The 24,094-nt window shown below is 46.4% G+C and overlaps 2 protein-coding genes across 6 annotated transcripts in view; one reads left to right on the plus strand and one right to left on the minus strand.

Moving 5' to 3' along the window:
• The window catches only part of BABAM1 (BRISC and BRCA1 A complex member 1), a 79,046-nt gene extending 76,626 nt beyond the window's left edge, over positions 1 to 2,420 (minus strand). The window contains exon 1 of the mRNA XM_073593074.1: positions 2,263 to 2,420. The gene's annotated coding sequence lies outside the window, so the exon portion shown is untranslated. The remainder of the gene's footprint in view (positions 1 to 2,262) is intronic.
• A 91-nt stretch (positions 2,421 to 2,511) lies between these two features.
• Positions 2,512 to 24,094, plus strand: part of USHBP1 (USH1 protein network component harmonin binding protein 1) — a 227,914-nt gene continuing 206,331 nt past the window's right edge. For 2 of the 5 annotated variants that reach the window (XM_073593085.1, XM_073593103.1), the window contains exon 1: positions 2,529 to 2,607. The gene's annotated coding sequence lies outside the window, so the exon portion shown is untranslated. Of the gene's footprint in view, positions 2,608 to 24,094 lie in introns of all 5 variants that reach the window. The other 3 variants (XM_073593094.1, XM_073593111.1, XM_073593120.1) reach the window with 3 other exon arrangements.

Consider the following 24,094-nt stretch of genomic DNA (forward strand, 5'->3'; position numbering starts at 1 on the left):
TTGCCATGGTGGCACATGTGCAGGCTCACTCCCGTGCCAGGTGAAAAAAAAGGGGGTGGAAGGCACGTGATAGAACGCATGAATCAAAGTGATATGATTTATTCATAGACAAGATAGATAAATAGAAAGAAATTACTATGAATTCATTAAAATGGGTTACAAGATATTCATTAAAAAATAATAATTCATTATGCCCATGCAAGGGCAAATGCTCAAGGTAGGCTCCCGTGCCAGTCTGTGTGTGTCCATCAACAAACACACTGTGGCTCAGCCCCCCCTTCTCTCTTCACAGGATTTGATTGAAAGCAGCAGGATCCAATGGCTTCCACTGCTGCCTCTCTGTCCTGTGAATGCAGGGAGAGAGTTGCTACAGAAGGGCACAATGCTGGATTGAGTAGTATTTGGGTGTGATACAAATACTGGGACATTTTGTAGGTTGTAAACTGGTTGTAAAGTCAGAAAGTGTTTAATCTTCATGCATTCTATGTATGAAGATAAAACACCTTCTGTGTGCAGCAGCCCCCCTAATACTTACTTGAGCCCATCTCGATCCAGTGATGTTGCAGGAGAATCTCAGTTGTCCGGTACTCTCCCTCCTCATTGGCTGAGACGGCAGCACAACGCCATTGGCTACTGCTGCTGTCAACGTCAGCAAGCCAATGAGGAGGGGGGGTGGGCCAAACCACGGCTCAGTGTCTGAATGGACACGCAGAGCAGCGGCTCAGCTCAGGTGCCCCCATACCAAGCTGCTTGCGGTGGGGGCATTCAGCAGGGGCCAGGAGCGCTCTGTATAACATGTTTGTTATTTTTATAGGAAAAAAAAAAAAGGAGACTTTAGTATCACTTTAATGCAGGGAATGCATTAAAGTGATTGTAAAGCTAAGTTTTTTTTTTTAAATAACAAACATGTCATACTTACCTCCCCTGTGCAGTTCGTTTTGCACAGAGTGGCCCCGATCCTCGACTTCTGGGTTCCCCCGGCGGTGCTGGTAGCTCCTCCCTGCATCGTTTAACCCCCTAGGAGAAGCGCTTTCCCGGGGGGGTTACCTTGCGGGCGGGCTGCCGAGTCCAGCATTTACGTCCATAGACGCAGAATGCCGGACTCGGCCCCACGTCATTGGATTTGATTGACAGCAGCGGGAGCCAATGGCTGCACTGCTATTAACTTATCCAATCAAGAGCCGAGGGGAAGAGCGTGTCTCCAGCGTGGGAATTAAGGGGCTCAGGTGAGTAAAAGGGGGGGGCGCGCCTGTCAGTGACAGAGGTTTTTTCACCTTAATGCATAGGATGCATAAAGGTGAAAAAACATGAGGGTTTACAACCCCTTTGAGTCAAACATTTTCTATCCCTTACAACAGCTTTACAGTTGAAAATTTGCATTTGAAAAGGCTAATCACCGATTTGATTCCTATCTAAGATGAGCTGTGCTTGCTCACTGCTGCTTACATCTGTCACTGCGTATCTTTTCTCTGCCTATGATAAATCAGTATATCCAAATTAAAAATATATTCACAGTCAGCGGCCAGCTTTCACAGAGACCTCAAGTGCAGAAAAAATACAAGTCTCTGCAGGGTTCACATTACAATTGTATGGAGTGGAGAGTCTGCAGTTTTCTATACTGGAGAAGTCTCCGTCCACCTGAGAGTTTTCTAAGGAAATTAATAAAATAGCACTTGTGACATTTCAGTAAAGAAAAAAAAAAAAAAAAAGAGGAATCAACGGCGCCTTATGTTGTAAAAGCACCTATACCCTTCTGCCTGTACACAATAGACATCAGCCCACACAGGAAGACAGCTTGTTTTTCTGTGCAGGCTAGTGTGACTGAACCTTTACTGTGTACATATAGTCTTTTTAGCTTTGGATATAGCAGGAAAGGATTAGAACTGTCTCCAACGGAGAGATTCCTTCACTTCCTGTCTGATAAAATGGTTGTCCCCAGGACAGGAAGTGAGTGGAAATCTCCCCAACAGCAACACAGAAGTAAAAATGCTTTTAAAAAGTACTCCACTTTTTTTTGTTACCGGTTTACCTGGTGCAGATTTTCCCTCACTTCCTGTTCCCAGAACAGAAAATAAGGGGAAATCAGCCTAAAGGAGCTCCGGATGGCAATACAAATTGACAGGGGCTCTAAACTTTCCATATATATATATATATATATATATATATATATATATATATATATATATATTTGTATTTGTTTTGGGTATAACACATCAGGGAATGCACCAGTCATGGCGTACAATAGTATAATCAACACAGTACCTCTGCTGTTTTCAAGTTTCTCTGTTCGTCACTGCACAGAAATAGAGAACAAAACATGCAGGTTCATCTACTTTTCCAGTTCCGCCCCGTAGCCCTCTACAGGAACCAAGCCTCGATCTGAAAACTGCTGTCAAGCCTCACTCTGGGAAGCGGAAACCAAGCCTCAATCTGAATAGTGGTAATCAAGCCTCATTCTGGGTAGCAGTAACCAAGCCTCAATCTGAATAGTGGCAATCAAGCCTCTTTCTGGGTAGTAGTAACCAAGACTCAATCTGAATAGTAGCAGCCAAGCCTCATTCTGGGCAGCAGCAAAGCCTCATTCTGGGCAACAGCAAAGCTTCAAGTGTATGTAAACTCTAAAAATGAATGTCTCTTGTTTGCTTCAGTTTGGTCTATTAAATATGCAATTGAAAGCATTTAGTGTATCTGTTCAACAAGTGCAAAAAAAAGCTGTTCATCCAGCCAGAAATCTTGTAAGCTGATGCCAGCACTGTTCCCTGGTTGCTATCTCCACTGGCTACAACACACCTTCTGTGTTATGGAGAATAAGGATGAGGTCTGGCGTATTCGCACACCCCACGTGCAGAGCTCGCCAGGCAGGGTTGCCAACCGCCAGTAAATTTACTGACGGTTTGTAAAAATCAGTGATTTTTTAACAACTGCCAGTAAATATCAGGGGCTGATAATTTCATGCTGTGTTGACTTTTTAAATGTAAATCAAGCAAATTACTTTGTTATAGGTATTGTCAGTGTTTCCATATCATGTTTATACTGTTCAAATATTCACTGTGTTAGTTTTCAATAGGTGTTCTGTAATTTCTTAGGTTGCCAGTAAAAAATGTGCTCCGCCAGTAAATTTTCCATGTTCTGTCAGTAAAAAATGCTGCGGGAGGATGGCAACCCTGCCGCCAGGAAGTCGGCACGGCGCTGCGCTAATCACAGGCAGTGAGACATTTCCCAATCTCTGCAGCCGCACGTTGGTAAAATGTCTCACTGCCTGTGATTAGCGCAGCGACGTGTCGACTTCCTGGTGGGCTTGGCACATGGAGTGTGCAAACACGCCGGAGCTCATCCTTAATGGAGAATAAGGATGAACATTGTCCCAATGTGCGGCTGCAGAGATTGGGAAATGTCTCACCGCCTGTGATTAGCGCAGCACAGTGCCGACTTCCTGGCGGGCTCTGCACGTGGAGTGTGCGAACACGCCGGAGCTCATCCTTAATGGAAAGTTATATAGTCCAAACGCACTCCCTGTAATAGGGTGACAACTTTGATCATTATGGTTATAACGCTAAAACAGGAAGTGAGTCATACCTCCCAACTTTTTGAGATGGGAATGAGGGACACATATCAGCAAAAGTATGCAGGCATAGGACACACCCCTTGACACGCCCCCTTAAAGGAAAATTGTACAAAAAAACAAGATTGGTTAAACCCACAAGTGCTTTTTTTTGCCACTACTTTTCCTTTATACTGGCTTTTGGAATTTACAAATGCAGCAATTTAGAAATTGGATGAAAGGTTTAGCGCTGGAAAACACTTTTTGAAAGATAAAAAGTGCATTTTATATACAACTATATAGATCAGACCAAAATGAGTGACAAATGAGGAGGAATGAGGGACAGAGGGACATTGCTCCAAATCAGGGACAGTCCCTCGAAATCAGGGACAGTTGGGAGCTATGAGTGAGTTAATGACAGGATTATTAGGTAAAATAAAGGAAACAAAATTGTGTAGAAAATAAAACTAATACAGCCACCACATCTAGGGACCTGCAGGCTGCAATAATATCACATTTTGTTCTTGGGTTTAGACACACTATAAGAAAGGGGTTGCCACCTCATCCCTTTAACCACTTCAGCCCCTTAATCAACAGGCCATTTTTTGCGATACGGCACTGCGTCGCTTTACCTGACAATTGCGTGGTCGTGCGACATTGTACCCAAACAAAGTGTATGTCCTTTCCCCCCCCCCACAAATAGAGCTTTCTTTTGGTGGTATTTGATCACCTCTGCGTTTTTATATTTTTTGCTCTATAAACAAAAAAAGAGCGACAATTTTGAAAAACAAAATAAAATGTTTTACTTTTTGCTATAATACATATAAAAAAATAAATAAATGTATTCATATTTAGGCTGATATGTATTCTTCTACATATTTTTGGTAAAAAAATCCCAATAAGCGTATGTTGATTGGTTTGCACAAAAGGTATAGCAATTACAAAATAGGGAAAAGATTTTAAAGACTTTTAATTTTTGTTATTGTTTTTACTGGTAATGGCAGCGATCTGCGACATTGCGGCGGACAAATCTGACCCTAATGCCCTGTACACACGGTCGGATTTTCTGACGGAAAATGTGTGATAGGACCTTGTTGTCGGAAATTCCGACCGTGTGTAGGCTCCATCACACATTTTCCATCGGAATTTCCGACACACAAAGTTTGAGAGCAGGCTATAAAATTTTCCGACAACAAAATCTGTTGTCGGAAATTCCGATCGTGTGTACACAAATCCGACACACAAAGTGCCACGCATGCTCAGAATAAATTAAAAGACGAAAGCTATTGGCTACTGCCCCGTTTATAGTCCCGAAGTACGTGTTTTACGTCACCGCGTTCAGAACGATCGGATTTTCGGACAACTTTGTGTGACCGTGTGTATGCAAGACAAGTTTGAGCCAACATCCGTCGGAAAAAATCCATGGATTTTGTTGTCGGAATGTCCGATCAATGTCCGACCGTGTGTACAGGGCATTAGTGACACTTTTTGGGGACTAGTGACACCAATACAGTGATCAGTGCTAAAAAAATACACTGTTCAATGTATAAATGACACTGGCAGGGAAGGTGTTAACACTAGGGGCGATCAAAGGGTTAATTGTGTTCCCTCAGTGTGTTTTCTAACTGTGTGGGTGATGGGCTCACTGGGACAACACAGAGATTGCTGTTCCTGATGACTATGAACAGCCGATCTCAGTGTTGTCAGAACAGGGATCCGCCTTGCTTACATCCCCATTCTGCCTCTGTGTGCCCACAGTATCTCATGCATGAAGCGATGTACAGGTACATCACACATTTCCCGTCGGAAAATCCGATCGTGTGTACGAGGCTTAAGAGGGATTTCCCCTTCCTTTAGCTTATTCTAAGTTCCTGTTGTATCACTGAGATTGGGGGCAGCACACTGGTTAAGTGATTGGCACTTCCGCCTCGTAGCACTAGGGTCGTTAGCTTGAATCCCAACTATGACACTACGTGCCTGGAGCTTACATATTCTATGTACACAAAAGGCCTATTTCTCTCAAATAGTGTTCACAAATCTGTCTAAATCTGTGTTAGTGAGCACTTCTCCTTTGCTGAGATAATCCATCCACCTCATAGGTGTGGCATATCAAGATGCTGATTAGACAGGATGATTATTGCACAGGTGTGCCTTAGGCTGGTCACAATAAGGGTCGGTTCACACTACAACGACTTGGGATTCGACTTGTCAGCCCACAAGTCGCCCCAAGTCGCTTGACATTGGGAATTGCTTTATAGTCAATGAGAGCCGTCTTAATGTACACTACTGAAGTCGCTCCAACTTCAGAAAAGGTTCCTGTATTACTTCAAGGCGACTTCTAGGCGACCTGTACCCATAGAATTCAATGGAGGTGAAGTGGAGGATCCTCCAAGTCGGATCCTCATCTATAGTGAAGCGACTTTACAGGAAAAAGAAGATTATGAGGGGGAACTCCACACCAAATTTTAAATTAAAAAACGGCATGGGTTCCCCCTCCAGGGGCATACCAGGCCCTTAGGTCTGGTATGGATGTAAAGGGGAACCCCCTATGCCGAAAAAACGGCATACCAGACCCTTATCCGAGCACGCAGGCCGGCCGGGCAGGAAAGGTGGTGGGGACGAGCGAGTGCCCCCCCCCTGAACCGTACCAGGCCGCATGCCCTCAACATGGGGGGGTGGGTGTTTTGGGGAAGGGGGGCGCCCCACCCCAAAGCACCTTGTCTCCATGTTGATGAGGACAAGGGCCTCTTCCCGACAACTCTGGTCATTGGTTGTCGGGGTCTGCGGGCGGGGGCTTATCGGAATCCGGGAGCCCCTTTTAATAAGGGGGCCTCCGATCCTGGCCCCCCACCCCATGTGAATGAGTATGGGGTACATCGTACCCTTACCCATTCACCTGGGGGAAAAAAGTGTCAATAAAAAAACACTACACAGGTTTTTAAATTAATTTATTAGGCAGCTCCGGGGGTCTTCTTCTGACTTCTGGGGTCTCTTCCGACTTCTCCGCTCTCTCCGGCCTCTTCTCCAGCTCTCTGGCCTCTTCTCCCGGTGTCCGGTTCTTCTCCCGCTCTCCGGTTCTTCTGCCGGGCTCCTCCGCTATCTTCTGCTCTTTTGCCGCTCCCTTGCTAGCGGTGGCCCGGTCTTCTCCATCGTATTCTTCCCTCTTCTTTTCTTCTGATGTTGACACAATGCTCTTTCCCGCTGTAATGCTGTGTATGCGGTGCGCATTGACTTATATAGGCTTGGGGCGTGGTCACTGGGTGATGTCACACAGTGACCCCGCCCCTTATGACGTCACAGTCATATCATGCTCCGGGAGTGCCGACACTCGGGGGCGCTGCATTTTAAAACAGGAAGAGAGCTGAGTGTGCTGGAGGGGTGTTTGCAGTCTGGTAGAGTGACATCACAGGCCCTCTTCATCCTACTCTTCCTCCTGTGATTGTATGACATACATATGAATAAAAAGAGGAGGTTTCTCCTTGGCACCGTCCTGTCCATCCAGAATACTGGCTTTACCTATCCAGCCTATCAGAACTGCTTCTCCCGGGTGATACACACTGCAGACAGATCGCTGGTCCATTCTTTGAGCCTCAATCCTCTGGAATGTCCTCATTGCCATCAAGTGATTCACTGCTGGTTCTGGTCTGATGTCAGGATATTGATCCTAGCTTACAGGCTTGCTATCGCTTGCCTTCTGGTAAGCGTGTATTTTTTACGGTGGAGGTTCACTGTCACTGTTGTTGTTTTTTGCACACGAGGATCATTATATCAAGATTCACTTCACTGAATGTAATTTACGTATAGGATATTTTTTGATGGTATCCCCTTTTATGTGGGGATTTACCATTGTATTTCACATTCTACGGACTGTCACATTATGCTTATTTAGTTCTTTTTCCTTTTTTTCTTTTTTCTTTTTTCAGCGCAGTCTCCTTCTTCCTTTTAGATGGCAGTGTTTATGGCGTTGTGTGGGTGAGCGGTTTGCGAATGTCAACATTGTGGATCGAGTGGCCCATAGTGGTGGTAGGGTTATGGTTTGGGCAGGTGTAATACTGGATATGTATTGGAAGGTTGGTCATGAGTTCATAAGAATGTTAACAGTAGTCCAAGAATACAAGTAGTAATAATGTGATTACGGCGGCTGCTGTCCTCAGAGAGCTGGCATTGTATGCAGTTAAATAAGGGGAGAGAACAAAAGGAAGCGCCACCTAAGTGCAGTATTAAAGCTGGTTTTTAATGGCACAATAAACATGAACACTCACAAAAAGTAGGTGGGGTACAGGCTCATCTGTGTGTTTTTATCCTGGAGTCTCCTTGGATCTGGAAATGTTTCCTGGTGCGTTGGTATTGTAGTAGCAGGCCCTCAGCACATCCTGTGGCCACAGGAGAGGAGCCAGGACCGGCGTGAGGTGCACGGACATAACGTCACAAGTCACAGGAACACATCCGGTGAGCTTAATCACTGGAAGGAAAAAATTCTAGCAGGCTATAAATTTATAAATATATAAATGAATGAATGATTTGTAAAGCGCTGCAAATGCGAACTGAATCGCCTCAAGGCGCTGGATGTAGTCAGCCTCTAGAAAAGGAAGGTCTTTAGTTTTTTCCTGAAGGCCTGGTGGTTTTCTTCCATGCGGATGTTAGTTGGGAGAGCATTCCATAGTCGAGGCCCTTGGACTGCGAAGCGTCGTTCTCCCTTAGCTTTGTAGCGGTATTTGGGAACGATAAGGAGGTTTTGGTTAGCTGATCGAAGACTGCAATTCGGTGTGTAGTGTTTTATTTTCTCCCGGAGATATAGTGGAGCGTTTCCTTGTATGCATTTGTGGGTGAGGCAGAGGGTCTTGAATGTGATCCGATTCTGCACGGTTAGCCAATGAAGGCACTTTAGGGATGGGGAGATGGATTCCCAGGGTTTTTTCCTGTTAACAGTCTTGCCGCCGTGTTTTGGATGAGTTGCAAGCGCGCAAGCTGATATTGTGGTAGTCCTACGTAGAGCGAATTTGCGTAGTCGAGTCGGGAATTGATGATTGTTCCCACAACTGCCGCTCTGTCCTCTTCTGGGATGAAGGGGATGAGTCTGCGTAGCAGGCGGAGGAGATGGTGGAATCCGCTCACCACTGAGCCTATTTGTGCATCCATTGTCATTCCTGAGTCAAAGATGACTCCGAGACTCTTGGCTTTGGAGCTAGGAGAGATGGTCTGTCCGAGGATGGTGGGAGGTGTCCACGGAGTCTTTATTTTGGAATTTTTGTTAGCTTGCAGGAGAAGAAGTTCTGTTTTTGATCCGTTGAGTTTGAGGGAGCTAGTGGTCATCCAGTCATCTATTAAAGTGAGGCATTTCTGTAATTGCTGATGAAGGTCTTTTTGTCCATTGATGCGAAGGTAGAGTTGGGTGTCGTCAGCGTATGAGTGGAAGCAGAGATCGGTTTTCCTGATGATATTGAGAAGTGGGCGGATGTAGATGTTAAATAGCACTGGTGACAGGGGTGAGCCCTGAGGGACTCCACAGGAGACTGCCCGAGTTTCCGAGGTGAATGTTCCTAGTTTCACTGTCTGGGAGCGATTCTCTAAGAAGGATGTAAACCATTTTAGAGCAGAATCTGTAGCTCCTGCAACTTCTGCGAGGCGGACAAGTAAAGTGTTGTGGTCCACTCTATCGAATGCTGCGCTGAGGTCTAACAGTACCAGGAGACTCGGTTCTCCGTCATCTGCTGCTTCAAGGGTGTCGTCCCATATTTTGAGAAGTGCTGTTTCTGTGCCATGGCCTGGGCAGAAGCCTGATTGCAGAGGGTCCAGGAGTTGGTGAGTGTCCAGGTGGCGTTGTAGCTGTTGTACTACTGCTTTCTCTATAATCTTGGAGATGGTGTTGAGGCTTGTTATTGGTCTGCGGCAGTTAGGGTCCTTAGGGTCGAGATTGGGTTTCTTTAGCAGGGGTTTGACGATGCCTTGCTTGAGGGAGGTTGGCACAGTCCCTTCTTTGAATGACTGATTTATGAGATGTGTTAGGGTAGGGGCCAAGATGTCGGAACATTCTTTAAACAATTTGGTGGGGATGATGTCGTTCGTTGATGTGCTGTCTCGCAGGCTTCTGATGATGTTTTTAGTGGTGTCCGTAGTGATTGGGGACAAAAAGAAATTTGGTGGTTGAGTGATGTTTGTGTCGATATCCTCTTTTTGCTTTGGTTGAGTGAGGTTGGTTGTTATTTTCTGATGAATTGCTTTCCGAATGTTGTCGATTTTGTCGATGAAGAAATCTGATAACTCGTTGCAGAATTCTTGAGTATTGTTTGCTGGGGGCTCTAAGCAGGTCGGGTTCATTGACTGAGCAACTATTTTGAAAAGTTCCCGCGGGCGGTTAGAAGCGGATGAGATGGTGTATGAGAAATGCTCTTTTTTGGCTTTGAAGATTGCCTTGTGGTATTTCACAGTGAGTGCTTTGTAATTAGCATGGTTTTCCTTGGTGGGATTTCTTCTCCATGCTCTCTCAGCTCTTCTACGTTTTTGCTTGAGTAGGGTGAGAGTGCCATTGATCCAACTCAAGTTTTTTTTGCGGACGAGTCTTCTGCGTTTTGGCGCCACTGAGTCTGCTGTTTGTAGTAAAACATTGTTTAGGGAGTTGAGTGTTTGTTCCGTTGAGAGGTTTGAGTTTAGCAAAAGAATTTTGCTTGATAATGTAGTTTTGAAGAGTTCAGAGTGTAGTTTCTTCTGAGATCTATTCCAGTGTGTTGCTGTTGCGCGTTTCTGTTTTTGGAGGATGGTGTTAGTGGTGATTTTAAATTTGATAGCATGGTGGTCCGTCCATGGTAGTGGAGTGTTGTCAAATACGTTGATGTCCATATTCTGTTTGAAGATGAGATCTAAAGTGTGTCCTGAACCATGCGTGGGAGAATTTATCAGTTGTCTAAGGCCAAGTTATTCCATTTAGTTGACGCAGGCGGTTGCGATAGAGTCTTGGGCAGAGTTTGCCCACAGGTTAAAATCCCCAAGCACCAGAAGGTTTTTGGTTTTCAAGGTGTGCATTGAGAAGAATTCAGTGAGCGGAGTAAGGAGATTGGTCTTTGGTCCAGGTGGTCTGTAGCATAGTAGTATGTGAATGGTGTCTTGAGGTGTTGTTTGAAGATGCAGTGAGAGTGTTTCCACGAAGGGCACTGAGTTCCGTAAGTTTGGTTTGGTGAACCCAAGGTGTGATTTGAAAATCACTGCTAGGCCTCCTCCTTTTTTTCCTATTCTATGCTCGGATAGGATACTGTAGTTCTCGGGCACCAATTCAGTTAGGATGGTGTTGCAGTCGGATGTTAGCCAGCTTTCTGTAATGAAGAGGCAGTCTGTGCTGTTTTCGATGATGAAGTCGTGGATTTCCAGCCTGTGCTTGACTGCAGATCTGGTGTTCATCAGGGCGCATGCTAGTTGTTGCTGTTGGATCGGTGTCTCCCTGCATTTGATGGTTGATTGTGGGTTGGTCCTTAGTAATTGTTCTTTTTTTAGTCTTTTTTGAGTGGTGGTCGGTAAAGTTGCGGCGGTGTTTCTTAGCCTGTGGAGGGTGTCTGCTGTGTATTGGAAGTTGCACATGATGAGGAAGACGGCGTTGCTTGAAGGCAGGGTGTTCTGATGATTGTACTGATGTGGGGATGATACACTTGCAGGGGGATGGAGGGATCGGATGGCTGACCGCTGCTTCCGGAGTGGTGAGGGTGATGGGCTGAGTGTTTGGAGCGGAGGTGCTGGAGGAGGTGGGGCTGCCTACCCCCCTTTCGTTGATCCAGAGGAAGGCGAAAAACCCCTAGCTGCGAATGCCAATAGTGCAGCAGAGGAAAAAATTCCTTCCTGACCCCCCCCGAGGGGCGATCGGACTTGGCCCCTGGATCAACTGCTAAGTGCCCCCAGTGGCTTACCTGTGCGGATGGTCCAGGAGACGAATGAAGGGGGAGCTGCGCTACTTACGGTAGGTGGTGCGGTGGCTGCGTCTCGGGCGATTTGAGATGGACTAGCCTCCGGTGAATATCCAGTGCCCCTGTGGTGAGGTCCAGTAGCGGGAGGGGTGATTCCAGGTGTGGAGGGGCACGGGGCTCTGTTGAACAGTGGGAGGGGGTATGGGTGGCTGGCTGCTGGAGCTAGGCCGCAGCCGTGGTCTGTCCCACCGAATCTAGCAGCTAGAACGAGGTGATTTAGACCGTGGCTGCAGTGGTGACCGGGGGGGGGGGCTGGATGGAGGGACCTAGGGGATGGTGGGTCCAACCGGGTGGAGACGCGGCTGGGGGCTAGTGGCCTCAGGAGGGGTTCCCAGGCTGCTGCACCGTTCGGCACTGGGTGTGCCAATATGGCCGCCGGCTGGGCCCGAGCTGCAGGCTGGCCGGCGGTGGGAGTACCAAGATGGCTGCCGGCTAGGCCCGAGCCGCGGGCTTTCCTACGTTGTTACCTGGACTGTCCGATGATGGTAGGCGGGTAAGTCCGGTGAGGATAGTCGAGCAGGAGAGGGGGGGTGCGGCCCTGCCGGGCGAGCGACTGGTCGGTTGAGGGAGGAAGCGGAGAGGAAGCGGTGAAAGTGCTGCTGGCTAGCCGCCGTAGCTAGGCCGGAGCTGCGGAGTGTCCTGGGCGGCCGGCCGGCTGGCTGGAGGCAGCGTCCAGATGGGTCAGAGTGCGGATAGGAGGGGGAGGGAGTACCCGTGTATTGCTGCAGGGGGAGCTGGGCCGGAGCTGCGGAGTGTCCTGAGCGGCCGGCCGACTGGTAGAACAGGCGTCCGGGTGTGGGTCAGTGTCAGTGTGCGGATAGGAGGGGGGAGGGTCCCAGTGTGCTGCTGCAGGGGGAGTCTGGGGAGACAGGGATGGATCCAAGGATGGGTGGCCGGATGGCTGGAGCTGTGGCCGGCGGCCGGAGCTGCTTCACAGAGCCGCTTGACGGAGGTCTGCTCTCCACAGTCACTGTGCTCTTAGGAACCTTAAGTGCAGCAAAAAATTTTTTGTAACCTTGGCCAGATCTGTGCCTTGCCACAATTCTGTCTCTGAGCTCTTCAGGCAGTTCCTGACTTCCTGATTCTCATTTGATTTGGGACGGAAAGTATTCAGACCCCCTTAAATTTTTCACTCTTTGTTATATTGCAGCCATTTGCTAAAATCATTTAAGTTCATTTTTTTCCTCAATGTACACACAGCACCCCATACTGACAAAAAAACACAGAATTGTTGACATTTTTGCAGATTTATTAAAAAAGAAAAACTGAAATATCACATGGTCCTAAGTATTCAGACCCTTTGCTCAGTATTTAGTAGAAGCACACTTTTGATCTAATACAGCCATGAGTCTTTTTGGGAAAGATGCAACAAGTTTTTCACACCTGGATTTGGGGATCCTCTGCCATTCCTCCTTGCAGATCCTCTCCAGTTCTGTCAAGTTGGATGGTAAACGTTGGTGGACAGCCATTTTTAGATCTCTCCAGAGATGCTCAATTGGGTTTAAGTCAGGGCTCTGGCTGGGCCATTCAAGAACAGTCATGGAGTTGTGAAGCCACTCCTTCGTTATTTTAGCTGTGTGCTTAAGGTCATTGTCTTGTTGGAAGGTAAACCTTCAGCCCAGTCTGAGGTCCTGAGCACTCTGGAGAAGGTTTTCGTCCAGGATATCCCTGTACTTGGCCGCATTCATCTTTCCCTCGATTGCAACCAGCCGTCCTGTCCCTGCAGCTGAAAAACACCCCCACAGCATGATGCTGCCACCACCATGCTTCACTGTAGAGACTGTATTGGACAGGTGATGAGCAGTGCCTGGTTTTCTCCACACATACCGCTTAGAATTAAAGCCAAAAAGTTCTATCTTGGTCTCATCAGACCAGAGAATCTTATTTCTCACCATCTTGGAGTCCTTCAGGTGTTTTTTAGCAAACTCCATGCGGGTTTTCATGTGTCTTGCACTGAGGAAAGGCTTCCGTCGGGCCACTCTGCCATAAAGCCCCGATGGGTAGAGGGCTGCAGTGATGGTTGACTTTCTACAACTTTCTCCCATCTCCCGACTGCATCTCTGGAGCTCAGCCACAGTGATCTTTGGGCTCTTCTTTACCTCTCTCTCCAAGGCTCTTCTCCCCCGATAGCTCAGTTTGGCCAGACGCCAGCTCTAGGAAGGGTTCTGGTCGTCCCAAACGTCTTCCATTTAAGGATTATGGAGGCCACTGTGCTCTTAGGAACCTTAAGTGCAGCAGAAATTTTTTTGTATCCTTGGCCAGATCTGTGCCTTGCCACAATTCTGTCTCTGAGCTCTTCAGGCAGTTCCTTTGACCTCATGATTCTCATTTGCTCTGACATGCACTGTGAGCTGTAAGGTCTTATATAGACAGGTATGTGGCTTTCCTAATCAAGTCCAATCAGTGTAATCAAACGCAGCTGGACTCAAATGAAGGTGTAGAACCATCTCAAGGATGATCAGAAGAAATGGACAGCACCTGAGTTAAATATATGAGTGTCACAGCAAAGGGTCTGAATACTTAGGACCATGTGATATTTCAGTTTTTCTGTTTAATAAATCTGAAAAAATGTCAACAATTCTGTGTTTTTCTGTCAATATGGGGTGCTGTGTGTACATTAATGAAGAAAAAAATGAACTTAAATGATTTTAGCAAATGGCTGCAATATAACAAAGAGTGAAAAATTTAAGGGGGTCTGAATACTTTCCGTCCCCACTGTGTGTGTGTGTATATATATATATATATATATTAATATTAATACATGCATTAAAAAATATATTTAAAAAATATATATATGCTAAAAAATATACTTGGTTATGCCTAGATAGAGGGAATGGTCATGCCTATATAGGGCACCATTATATATGCATGGTCTATGTGCAACGGCATGCATACCCATGCATGCGCAAGCACATATAGACGCACCTAAATAAATAATTTTACAACTGTTCCACGCACTATGTCGTATATTGTCTCACATGCCATGTGGACTGTTTTATGTTGGGAGAACTATCAGGGCCCTCAGAGCGCTATTTGGTGAGCACAGGCGCTTTATTGAAAAAGGCCGTGACCATCACAGTGTCCCTAAACATTTTTTAATGCATCATAACCAATCTACAGTTGGACTTAGAGTGTGTGTCATTGAGTCCATTCCAGAGTCATTTCCTGCAGCCGAACGATACAAATGCCTGTGTCAGCAGGAAACTTTTTGGATCTATTCTTTAGGTACTTTGATGACAGGGGAGTCGAATGAGGACATTGAGGTGCACAAAGTTTTGTGAGCATCCCCTGCCCCATGAGACCCTCCATGTGCACAAGTATGTGTTTACTAGGGATGAGCCGAACACCCCCCTGTTCGGTTCGCACCAGAACATGCGAACACGAAAAAAGTTCGTTCGAACATGCGAACACCGTTAAAGTCTATGGGACACGAACATGAATAATCAAAAGTGCTAATTTTAAAGGCTTATATGAAAGTTATTGTCATAAAAAGTGTTTGGGGACCTGGGTCCTGCCCCAGGGGACATGGATCAATGCAAAAAAAAGTTTTAAAAACGGCCGTTTTTTCAGGAGCAGTGATTTTAATAATGCTTAAAGTCAAACAATAAAAGTGTAATATCCCTTTAAATTTCGTACCTGGGGGGTGTCTATAGTATGCCTGTAAAGGGGCGCATGTTTCCTGTGTTTAGAACAGTCTGACAGCAAAATGAGATTTTGAAGGAAAAAACTCATTTAAAACTACTCGCGGCTATTGCATTGCCGACAATACACATAGAAGTTCATTGATAAAAACGGCATGGGAATTCCCCAAAGGGGAACCCCGAACCAAAATTTAAAAAAAAAAATGACGTGGGAGTCCTCCTAAATTCCATACCAGGCCCTTCAGGTCTGGTATGGATATTAAGGGGAACCCCGGCCAAAATTAAAAAAAAAAATGACGTGGGGTTCCCCCTAAATTCCATACCAGACCCTTCAGGTCTGGTATGGATTTTAAGGGGAACCCCGCGCCAAAAAAAAAAAAAAAAATTGGCGTGGGGTCCCCCCAAAAATCCATACCAGACCCTTATCCGAGCACGCAACCTGGCAGGCCGCAGGAAAAGAGGGGGGGACGAGAGTGCGGCCCCCCCTCCCTCCTGAACCGTACCAGGCCACATGCCCTCAACATTGGGAGGGTGCTTTGGGGTAGCCCCCCAAAACACCTTGTCCCCATGTTGATGAGGACAAGGGCCTCATCCCCACAACCCTGGCCGGTGGTTGTGGGGGTCTGCGGGCGGGGGGCTTATCGGAATCTGGAAGCCCCCTTTAACAAGGTGACCCCCAGATCCCGGCCCCCCCCCTGTGTGAAATGGTAAGGGGGTACATAAGTACCCCTACCATTTCACGAAGAAAGTGTCAAAAATGTTAAAAATGACAAGAGACAGTTTTTGACAATTCCTTTATTTAAATGCTTCTTCTTTCTTCTATCTTCCTTCATCTTCTGGTTCTTCTGGTTCTTCTGGCTCTTCTGGTTCTTCCTCCGGCGTTCTCGTCCAGCATCTCCTCCGCGGCGTCTTCTGTCTTCTTCTCCTCGGGCCGCTCCGCACCCATGGCATGGGGGGGAGGCTCCCGCTCTTCTCTTCTTCTTTTCTTCTCTTCTTCTCTTCTTCTCCGGGCCGCTCCGCAATCCATGCTGGCATGGAGGGAGGCTCCCGCTGTGTGACGGCGCTCCTCGTCTGACAGTTCTTAAATAACGGGGGGGCGGGGCCACAGGGAAGTCCCGTCAAGTCACCGTGCGTCAGAGGGGGGCGGGGTCACCGCCCCCCCCCCCGTTATTTAAGAACTGTCAGACGAGGAGCGCCGTCACACAGCGGGAGCCTCCCTCCATGCCAGCATGGATTGCGGAGCGGCCCGGAGAAGAAAAGAAGAAAAGAAGAAGAAAAAGAAAAGAAGAGAAGAGCGGGAGCCTCCCCCCCATGCCATGGGTGCGGAGCGGCCCGAGGAGAAGAAGATAGAAGACGCCGCGGAGGAGATGCTGGACGAGAACGCCGGAGGAAGAACCAGAAGAGCCAGAAGAACCAGAAGAACCAGAAGATGAAGGAAGATAGAAGAAAGAAGAAGCATTTAAATAAAGGAATTGTCAAAAACTGTCTCTTGTCATTTTTAACATTTTTGACACTTTCTTCGTGAAATGGTAGGGGTACTTATGTACCCCCTTACCATTTCACACAGGGGGGGGGCCGGGATCTGGGGGTCACCTTGTTAAAGGGGGCTTCCAGATTCCGATAAGCCCTCCGCCCGCAGACCCCCACAACCACCGGCCAGGGTTGTGGGGATGAGGCCCTTGTCCTCATCAACATGGGGACAAGGTGTTTTGGGGGGCTACCCCAAAGCACCCTCCCAATGTTGAGGGCATGTGGCCTGGTACGGTTCAGGAGGGAGGGGGGGCCGCACTCTCGTCCCCCCCTCTTTTCCTGCGGCCTGCCAGGTTGCGTGCTCGGATAAGGGTCTGGTATGGATTTTTGGGGGGACCCCACGCCGTTTTTTTTTTGGCGCGGGGTTCCCCTTAAAATCCATACCAGACCTGAAGGGTCTGGTATGGAATTTAGGGGGAACCCCACGTCATTTTTTTTTTTAAATTTTGGCCGGGGTTCCCCTTAATATCCATACCAGACCTGAAGGGCCTGGTATGGAATTTAGGGGGTCTCCCACGTCATTTTTTTTTTTTTTAATTTTGGTTCGGGGTTCCCCTTTGGGGAATTCCCATGCCGTTTTTATCAATGAACTTCTATGTGTATTGTCGGCAATGCAATAGCCGCGGGTAGTTTTAAATGAGTTTTTTCCTTCAAAATGTCATTTTGCTGTCAGACTGTTCTAAACACAGGAAACATGCGCCCTTTTACAGGCACACTATAGACACCCCCCAGGTACGAAATTTAAAGGGATATTACACTTTTATTGATTGACTTTAAGCATTATTAAAATCACTGCTCCTGAAAAAACGGCCGTTTTTAAAACTTTTTTTTGCATTGATCCATGTCCCCTGGGGCAGGACCCAGGTCCCCAAACACTTTTTATGACAATAACTTGCATATTAGCCTTTAAAATTAGCACTTTTGATTTCTCCCATAGACTTTTAAAGGGTGTTCCGCGGCATTCGAATTTGCCGCGAACACCCCAAATTGTTCGCTGTTCGGTGAACTTGCGAACAGCCAATGTTCGAGTCGAACATGAGTTCGACTCGAACTCGAAGCTCATCCCTAGTGTTTACATATGTTTTTATGAGAATGTGTGTATATGTGAACATGCATGTGCATTTTTTCAGTTTTTCTTCTTTTCTTCTTCCCCTTATGCCCCCCCCCCCCTTTTTTTTTGTAGATCTATTTCTCTATTTCATCTTATCACTACCATGATCCACAACCATAGTAAGTACAGTAATGCTAAGGCCCACATAGTGATAATAATGACAACTTGTGCTTCACCCCCCCCCCCCCGTTCTTTCCCCATATGCTAGACGCACATATTTAGGTGCGTCTATATGTGCTTGGGTATGCATGCCCTTGCACATAGACCTGCATATATGTGTTTATAATGGTGCCCTATATAGGCATGACAATTCCCTCTATCTAGGCATAACCAAGTATATTTTTTAGTATATATTTTTTAGTCCCACTTAAAAAGATGAGAGAGGCCTGTAATTGTCATCATAGGTATACCTCAACTATGAGAGACAAAATGTGGAAACAAATCCAGACAATCACATTGTCTGTCTGATTTTTGAAAGAATTTATTTGCAAATTATGGTGGAAAATAAGTATTTGGTCACCTACAAACAAGTAAGATTTCTGGCTCTCACAGACCTGTATCTTCTCCTTTAAGAGGCTCCTCTGTCCTCCACTCATTACCTGTATTAACCACTTGAGCCCCGGACCATTATGCTGCCTAAGGACCAGAGGTCTTTTTCCAATTTGGCACTGCGTCGCTTTAACTGCTAATTGCGCGGTCATGCAATGTTGTACCCAAACGAAATTTGCGTCCTTTTCTTCCCACAAATAGAGCTTTCTTTTGATGGTATTTGATCACCTCTGCAGTTTTTATTTTTTGCGCTATAAACGGAAAAAGACCGAAAATTTTGAAAAAAAATGATATTTTCTACTTTTTGTTATAAAAAAAATCCAATAAACTAAATTTTAGTCATACATTTAGGCCAAAATGTATTCGGCCACATGTCTTTGGTAAAAAAAATGTCAATAAGCATATATTTATTGGTTTGCGCAAAAGTTATAGCGTCTACAAACTAGGGTACATTTTCTGTAATTTACACAGCTTTTAGTTTATGACTGCCTATGTCATTTCTTGAGGTGCTAAAATGGCAGGGCAGTACAAAACCCCCCCAAATGACCCCATTTTGGAAAGTAGACACCCCAAGGAAATTGCTGAGAGGCATGTTGAACCCATTGAAAATTTATTTTTTTTGTCCCAAGTGATTGAATAATGACAAAAAAAAAAAAAAAATATTTACAAAAAGTTGTCACTAAATGATATATTGCTCACACAGGCCATGGGTCTATGTGGAATTGCACCCCAAAATACATTCAGCTGCTTCTCCTGAGTATGGGGATACCACATGTGTGGGACTTTTTGGGAGCTTAGCCGCGTACGGGGCCCCGAAAACCAAGCACCGCCTTCAGGATTTCTAAGGGTGTAAATTTTTGATTTCACTCTTCACTGCCTATCACAGTTTCGGAGGCCATGGAATGCCCAGGTGGCACAAAACCCCCCCAAATGACCCCATTTTGGAAAGTAGATACCCCAAGCTATTTGCTGAGAGGCATGGTGAGTATTTTGCAGCTCTCATTTGTTTTTGAAAATGAAGAAAGACAAGAAAAAACTTTTTTTTTTTTCTTTTTTCAATTTTCAAAACTTTGCGACAAAAAGTGAGGTCTGCAAAATACTCACTATACCTCTCAGCAAATACCTTTGGGTGTCTACTTTCCAAAATGGGGTCATTTGGGGGGGTTTTGTGCCACCTGGGCTTTCCATGGCCTCCGAAACTGTGATAGGCAGTGAAGAGTGAAATCAAAAATTCACGCCCTTAGAAAGCCTGAAGGCGGTGCTTGGTTTTCGGGGTCCCGTACGCGGCTAGGCTCCCAAAAAGTCTCACACATGTGGTATCCCCGTACTCAGGAGAAGCAGCAGAATGTATTTTGGGGTGTAATTTCACATATTCCCATGGCATGTTTGAGCAATATATCATTTAGTGACAACTTTGTGCAAAAAAAAAAAAAATTTGTCTCTTTCCCGCAACTTGTGTCGCAATATAAAATATTCCATGGAGTCGACATGCCTCTCAGCAAATAGCTTGGGGTGTCTACTTTCCAAAATGGGGTCATTTGGGGGGGTTTTGAACTGTCCTGGCATTTTATGCACAACATTTAGAAGCTTATGTCACACATCACCCACTCTTCTAACCACTTGAAGACAAAGCCCTTTCTGACACTCATTGTTTACATGAAAAAGTTATTTTTTTTTGCAAAAAAATTACTTTGAACCCCCAAACATTATATATTTTTTTAAAGCAAATGCCCTACAGATTAAAATGGTGGGTGTTTCATTTTTTTTTTTCACACAGTATTTGCGCAGCGATTTTTCAAACGCATTTTTTTGGGGAAAAAACACACTTTTTTAAATTTTAATGCACTAAAACACACTATATTGCCCAAATGTTTGATGAAATAAAAAAGATGATCTTAGGCCGAGTACATGGATACCAAACATGACATGCTTTAAAATTGCGCACAAACGTGCAGTGGCAACAAAATAAATACATTTTTAAAAGCCTTTAAAAGCCTTTACAGGTTACCACTTTAGATTTACAGAGGAGGTCTACTGCAAAAATTACTGCCCTCGATCTGACCTTCGCGGCGATACCTCACATGCATGGTGCAATTGCTGTTTACGTTTGACGACAGACCGCCGCTTGCGTTCGCCTTAGCGCGAGAGCAGGGGGCGACAGGGGTGTTTTGTTTTTTTTTTTATTATTTTTTTGCTTTTTTATCTTATTTTTAAACTGTTCCTTTCATTTTTTTTTTTTTTAATCATTTTTATTGTTATCTCGGGGAATGTAAATATCCCCTATGATAGCAATAGGTAGTGACAGGTACTCTTTTTTGAAAAAATGGGGTCTATTAGACCCTAGATCTCTCCTCTGCCCTCAAAGCATCTGATGACACCAAGATCGGTGTGATAAAATGCTTCCCCAATTTCCCAATGGCGCTATTTACATCCGGCGAAATCTAAGTCATAAAATGCTCGTAGCTTCTGGTTTCTTAGGCCATAGAGATGTTTGGAGCCACTCTGGTCTCTGATCAGCTCTATGGTCAGCTGGCTGAATCACCGGCTGCATTCTCAGGTTCCCTGTTGAGACAGGAGAGCCAGAGAAAAACACGGAAGACGGTGGGGGGGGGGCATTCCCTCCCACGGCTTGTAAAAGCAGTCTAGAGGCTAATTAGCCACTAGGATTGCTTTTACATGAAAGCCGACCGCTGGCTGAAAAGAATGATACCAAGATGATACCTAAACCTGCAGGCATCATTCTGGTATAACCATTCAAAGTCGTGAATGGCGTTCCTGAAGACAAAAAAATGGTTAACAATAAAGCACAGTAAACGGTAAAGTATAAAAAATTGCATACCTGAAAAGCAAACATGATAAAACATAATAACAATAAAACATTGCAGAATAGAATACAGTAAAAAAGAGCAGAACAAGAGAGAGAGAATAGAGAGAGAGAGAACAATAAAACGACAACTATTTTTTTTTATTTTATATATATATATTTTTTTTTTTTACACTTTTTTTGTAACTAACTTTTATAACGGTAACCGATTCCAGGTTCGGGTCTCTCAAAATGCGATGGCATCTTGGGAGACCCTGTGAAAGTGTGCCTAGTCTGTGCAATGCTGTACCCTACGCTAATACTCAACTAATGAATGGTAGCGTTCAAAACATTCACCAATGCAAAGACCAGGATTGTCAGGACAGGAGGGACAATAATAGAGGGTGTCACGCCTATATCCGTGCTTGCTGCAGACACGACATCTTTTTTGGGGGTTCGTTGGGTAGGGGTACTCGGGAGGACATAAAGAAAATGCCTCTCATGCAGCCGACTGCATTTGGTTGGGGATGTGAATGGGGGAAGTACGGGCGCTGCAGAAGCGGTGGGTTCCCAATTAGGATTGGCGAATGCAGCAGGAAGGGCACTATGGGCACGACGGGCCTGTGTTTGTCTTCTTGGTGGCAGCGGGACACTACTTGTGCTTGCCACCTCACCAGCTTGAACTGCACTTATGGGACTCGCCACGTCACCAAGTGTTACTGCAGTGCTGGTTTGACTACGACCGAGGTGTACTAGGCCGCTGGCGCTTGCCAGTTCAATAAAAAGCTACCAAAAAAACTGTTAGCGATCGCAGGGATCAGGCCTGACTCTGCGAATGCTGCAGTTATGTGTTTAGTGTTTTGTAAGTGACAGTGATCGATCGATACTGCACTTGGGTGGGCTGGGCCGGGCGGAGGGGCAAAATGCAGGTGCTAGCAGGTATCTGGGCTGATCCCGCTAACACTGCGTTTTTGGGAACCCTAAACTGCTGGGGACGCCAGTATAGATCTGATCGGATCAGATATTGATCCGTTCAGATACTATACCACTAAGGGAGGTGTACGGTGCGTGCGTGGGTGTTAGCGGTACTGGCGCTAATCTGACGCTGCTTGGGGCTGGTGCTTGCCAGTTCACCAAAATACTACCAAAAAAACTGTTAGCAATCGCAGGGATCAGGCCTGACTCTGCGAACGCTGCAGTTATGCATTTAGTGTTTTGTAAGTGTCAGTGATCGATCGATACTGCACTTGGGTGGGCTGGGCTGGGCCGGGCGGAGGGGCAAAACGCAGGTGCTAGCAGGTATCTGGGCTGATCCCGCTAACACTGCGTTTTTGGGAACCCTAAACTGCTGGGGACGCTAGTATAGATCTGATCGGATCAGATATTGATCCGATCAGATACTATACCACCAAGGGAGCTGTACGGTGCGTGCGTGGGTGTTAGCGCTACTGGCGCTAACCTGACGCTGCCTGGGGCTGGTGCTTGCCAGTTCACCAAAATGCTACCAAAAAAACTGTTAGCGATCGCAGGGATCAGGCCTGACTCTGCGAACGCTGCAGTTATGCGTTTAGTGTTTTGTAAGTGACAGTGATCGATCGATACTGCACTTGGGCCGGGCGGAGGGGCAAAACGCAGGTGCTAGCAGGTATCTGGGCTGATCCCGCTAACACTGTGTTTTTGGGAACCCTAAACTGCTGGGGACGCTAGTATAGATCTGATCAGATATTGATCCGATTAGATACTATACCACTAAGGGAGGCGTATGCTGCGTGCGTGGGTGTTAGCGGTACTGGCGCTAATCTGACGCTGCCTGGGGCGACGCATATCACCGCCGGGCGATCAGGGGGCTAAACCTTTATTCGGTAATAAACGGCGGGTGCCCTGACACTATAAAAAATAAACAAACTAACCAGCGTCACCCGTAACAGTTATACGGTGATCAGTGGTGAAAGGGTTAACTAGGGGGCCATCAAGGGGTTAAAACATTTATTCGGTAGTATATGGGGGTCCCTGTCGCTATAAAACGCTGACGGCGAACCTAAATATTTAGGTCCCTAACTAGCGTCACCAGCGACACTAATACAGCGATCAGAAAAATGATCGCTTAGCGACACTGGTGACAGGGGGTGATCAAGGGGTTAAAACTTTATTAGGGGGGGTTAGGGGGGTATCCTAGACCTACAGGGGGGTAATACTAACTGTCCCAACACTGTAACTGTCACAAACTGACACCAATGCAGTAATCAGAAAAAAAACAAAAAAAAAAAAAAAAACTGCTGGTGTCAGTTTGTGACGGGGGGGGGGGGGGGGGGTGATCGGGGGGGGATCGGGGGGCGATTGGGGGGGGGGGGGATCGGGGTGTTTTGTGTGCCTGGCATGTTCTACTGTGTTGTGTAGTGTTGGTGCACTCACATACCTGTCTTCTCTCCTCGGGCCGGAACGGAAATTACCGAGCCGAGGAGAGATGACATCATTTCCTTTGCTGCTGTTTAGCATACAGCAGCAAAGGAATGATGTGATTGGCCGGCGGCGATCGCGAGGGGGGGGGCCACGAACGGATGGCCTCCCCCTCATCTCCGATCGCCGTGGGACAAAAGACGACCGCCTCGGGCTCCGGGGGGGGGTCCGATCGGACCCCCCACCCGCGGAAGGCAAATCACGTATATGTACGTGATTTTGCCTGTCCGTGCCACCTTGCCGACGTAAATCGGCGTGAGGCGGTCGTCAAGTGGTTAATGGCACCTGTTTGAACTTGTTATCAGTATAAAAGACACCTGTCCAGTGGCGTAGCGTGGGTTGTCAGCACCCGGGGGAAGGCAAGTAATTTGCGCCCCCTAACCTGCGGACTTTTAGCACTCCCCGAGTCTCTTCAAATACAATAGTACTGACCTATCTGATTCCTATACTGACCACTACACTAACCTACTTGATTTCAACACTGACCAACCTGATTCCTTTACTGACCATTAC

Source organism: Aquarana catesbeiana, linkage group LG01 (genome assembly GCF_042186555.1).
Source record: "Aquarana catesbeiana isolate 2022-GZ linkage group LG01, ASM4218655v1, whole genome shotgun sequence".
In the NCBI taxonomy this organism is placed as follows: Eukaryota; Metazoa; Chordata; class Amphibia; order Anura; family Ranidae; genus Aquarana; species Aquarana catesbeiana.